Here is a 4,170-nt window from a genome sequence, read left to right as displayed (position 1 = left end):
CCTGTCAGCTTCTTCCTTCACCCTTCACACCTACACCCTCTCCTGGATGTGCAGCCCCTTCCTTCTCCTCCTCCTCCTCCCTCCCCTGGCTTCATGTATGCATTTAAAACTTTTCCTGTCACATGCATGCATGTTTCTCAAAGGTGTGTCTGCTAACCGCTGTACAGTTTGAAGGTTACACGAAGGCCTCAGGGTTGAACAGGCTGACAAGGATAGACTGGTAGGGCAGGTTTTTTTTTTTGAAAATATATATTTTATCCTTTTGCAATGCATCTTGTTTGTCTAGAGCACTCAATGAAGTCTATACAGAACATACTGCAGCTATAGGAGACTTTGATAACTTGACATTTGTGTATGTAGCTATTCACCAAACAATGTAAGCGCAGATTAGTGAGATTCTAGTGTTTCTAATCTAAAACGAGAGTTGCTGAACCACAAAATATCTGGTGTTTAATGATATACTGTCTGTCTGAATATGTAACAGTATGTTAGTGTTTCAGTTGTTTTCAGTGTTGATGCTAGTATGTTTTACTGGCATTAAAGTACTCACGTTTTTCTGTTAAAACACACACACACGTTGTAAAAAACTAACTAGTAATTCAAGATATCAAACTTATAGAGTGCAGTAAAAAGTATATTTACTGTTGAAATATAATGAATTTGAAGCATGTGGTAGCAAAAAACAGAAATATTCAAGTAAATAGGTTACAGATAACTGAAAATACTACTTCAGTACATCACATTAGTAAATGTACGTTCTGGTTTAAATTTTTTAGTTTTGTCCATACAAACTATCAGTTCACTCATCAAGGCGGCTCCTCACCTGCATCTGGTCTGACCTGCCCCTATGCTGCCTCTGATTGGATGGTCCTTTAGTTGGTCAGGTTTGTTTACTTTAGGGTTAGAGTTGGGCATGGGCTAGACATTAGCTACATTGTACAGTGGGTACGGAAAGTATTCCGACCCCTTTAAATTTTTCACTCTTTGTGTCATTGCAGCCATTTGCCAAAATCAAAAAAGTTCATTTTATTTCTCATTAATGTACACTCAGCACCCCATCTTGACAGAAAAAAACAGAAATGTAGAAATTTTTGCAAATTTATTACAAAAGAAAAACTGAAATATCACATGGTCATAAGTATTCAGACCCTTTGCAGTGACACTCATATTTAACTCACATGCTGTCCATTTCTTCTGATCCTCCTTGAGATGGTTCTGCTCCTTCATTGGAGTCCAGCTGTGTTTAATTAAACTGATTGGACTTGATTAGGAAAGGCACACACCTGTCTATATAAGACCTTACAGCTCACAGTGCATGTTAGAGCAAATGAGAATCATGAGGTCGAAGGAACTGCCCAAGGAGCTCAGAGATAGAATTGTGGCAAGGCACAGATCTGGCCAAGGTTACAAAAGAATTTCTGCAGCACTCAAGGTTCTTAAGAGCACAGTGGCCTCCATAATCCTCAAATGGAAAAAGTTTGGGACGACCAGAACTCTTCCTAGACCTGGCCGTCCAGCCAAACTGAGCAATCGTGGGAGAAGAGCCTTGGTGAGAGAGATAAAGAAGAACCCAAAGATCACTTTGGCTGAGCTCCAGAGATGCTGTAGGGAGATGGGAGAAAGTTCCACAAAGTCAACTATCACTGCAGCCCTCCACCAGTCGGGACATTATGGCAGAGTGGCCCGACGGAAGCCTCTCCTCAGTGCAAGACATATGAAAACCTGCATAGAGTTTGCCAAAAAACACATGAAGGACTCCCAGACCATGAGAAATAAGATTCTCTGGTCTGATGAGACCAAGATTGAACTTTTTGGCGTTAATTGTAAGTGGTTTGTGTGGAGAAAACCAGGCACTGCTCATCACCTGCACGATACAATCCCTAAAGTGAAACATGGTGGTGGGAGCATCGTGTTGTGAGGGTGTTGTTCAGCTGCAGGGACAGGACGACTGGTTGTAATTGAAGGAAAGATGAATGCGGCCAAGTACAGAGATATCCTGGAAGAAAACCTCTTCCAGAGTGCTCAGGACCTCAGACTGGGCCGAAGGTTCACCTTTCAACAGGACAATGACCCTAAGCACACAGCTAAAATAACAAAGGAGTGGCTTCGGAACAACTCTGTGACCGTTCTTGACTGGCCCAGCCAGAGCCCTGACCTAAACCCAATTGAGCATCTCTGGAGAGACCTGAAAATGGCTGTCCACCAACGTTCACATCCAACCTGACAGAACTGGAGAGGATCTGCAAGGAAGAATGGCAGAGGATCCCCAAATCCAGGTGTGAAAAACTTGTTGCATCATCCCCAAGAAGACTCATGGCTGTACTAGCTCAAAAGGGTGCTTCTACTCAATACTGAGCACAGGGTCTGAATACTTATGACCATGTGATATTTCAGTTTTTCTTTTTTAATAAATTTGCAAAAATTTCTACATTTCTGTTTTTTTCTGTCAAGATGGGGTGCTGAGTGTACATTAATGAGAAATAAAATGAACTTTTTTGATTTTGGCAAATGGCTGCAATGACACAAACAATGAAAAATTTAAAGGGGTCTGAATACTTTCCGTACCCACTGTATATTAATTAGCTTCTCTTCATTGGCTCCCTGTAAAATACAGAATAGAATTTAAAATCCTTCTCCTCACATACAAATCCCTTCATGATCAAGCTCCTTCATACCTTAAAGACCTCATAGTACCATATTATCCCAATAGACCACTTCGCTCTCAGAGTGCAGGTCTACTTGTGTTTCTCAGAGTTTCCAAAAGCAGAATGGGAGGCAGAGCCTTTAGCTATCAAGCTCCTCTCCTGTGGAGCCAGCTCCCAGTCTGGGTTCAGGAGACAGACACTCTCTGTACTTTTAAGGCTAGACTTAAAACCTTCCTCTTTGACAAAGCGTATAGTTAGGGCTGGCTTCAGGCAACCCTGAACCAAAAATCCCTTAGTTATGCTGCTATAGGCCTAGACTGCCCGAGGACCATTGGTGCACTGACCTCCCCTACCCTAACCTCTTGAGATGATTTGTATTGTGATTTGGCGCTATAAAAATAAAATTGAATGGAATTTAATTGAATTGAAAGTCTACCCCAGCACCCAAACCCCTCCACAAACAGCGAAGGTTCTGATGGTACGTGAATGTGTCTAAGTTTTGAGGAATGTACATGTCATGTTTACGGTTCTGAGAAAAATAAACATGTTTACATCCCGCTGAAGGGCAAATATTCCTCAGTAGTATATAAATGGTTTGTTGTGTGGGCTATGCGGGGGGGTCACTTTTTATGATTGACCATCGGTGCACTGAGCTCCCCTACCCTAACCCCCCCCCCCCCCCTTCTCTCCCACCTCATGTATATTCCACCATTGAATGTTACTAACCTTGTGCTCTCTCTCTCCCCTAGTTTGTGCTCTCTCCCTCCCTCTCTCTCTCTCTCTCTCTGTACCTTCTGCAGGTGTCCCTGGTCCTGGAGCTGTTTATCGCTGATGTGCAGTTACTGGCCCCACCAACTTGCAGTGTCTATTTGTTGTTTATTGTTGCTGTTCTTTTCTCTCTGCTCTATCCACTCACCCCAACCGGTCGAGGCAGATGGCCGCCCAAACTGAGCCCGGTTCTGCTGGAGGTTTTTTTCTTCCGTTAAAGGGAGTTTTTTCCTCTCCACTGTCGCCAAGTGCTTGCTCATAAGGGAATTGTTGGGTTTTTAGTTTTAGTTTTTGTAAAGTGCCTTGAGATGATTTGTATTGTGATTTGGCGCTATACAAATAAAATTGAATTGAATTGAATTGAATTGAATTGAGACGCGTAAATAAAACAACCAGAATCTCAGCGAATACTTGCCTCATAAAAATAAGAATTATATGGCTAGAAAGCTTGAAATGTTTTCTTTTGAGTGAAACAATTCAAGTCAAAAACAAATCATCACTTTTAATTTAATCCGTATGAATGTAAGGAGAAGTCCGTTTTTTCCTTTCTCACCTCATTACAGGTAATGCGGTCCCGCCTTGTACACTGTCCACTGTTCACATGTAAATAATCTCAGGTGAACCAGGTAAATATGTGCACGCCCCCGAGAAATGACACAAAATATCAAACTTCATCATAGAATTTACTCACTTTTTCGGCGCGTTTGGATGATGGCGCGTTACGCACGTGAAGCGGCGCTCCTTACATTCCTCACAG

Source organism: Mastacembelus armatus, chromosome 4 (genome assembly GCF_900324485.2).
Source record: "Mastacembelus armatus chromosome 4, fMasArm1.2, whole genome shotgun sequence".
NCBI classification, from domain to species: domain Eukaryota; kingdom Metazoa; phylum Chordata; class Actinopteri; order Synbranchiformes; family Mastacembelidae; genus Mastacembelus; species Mastacembelus armatus.
Note: the sequence above shows the minus strand (reverse complement) of the source record.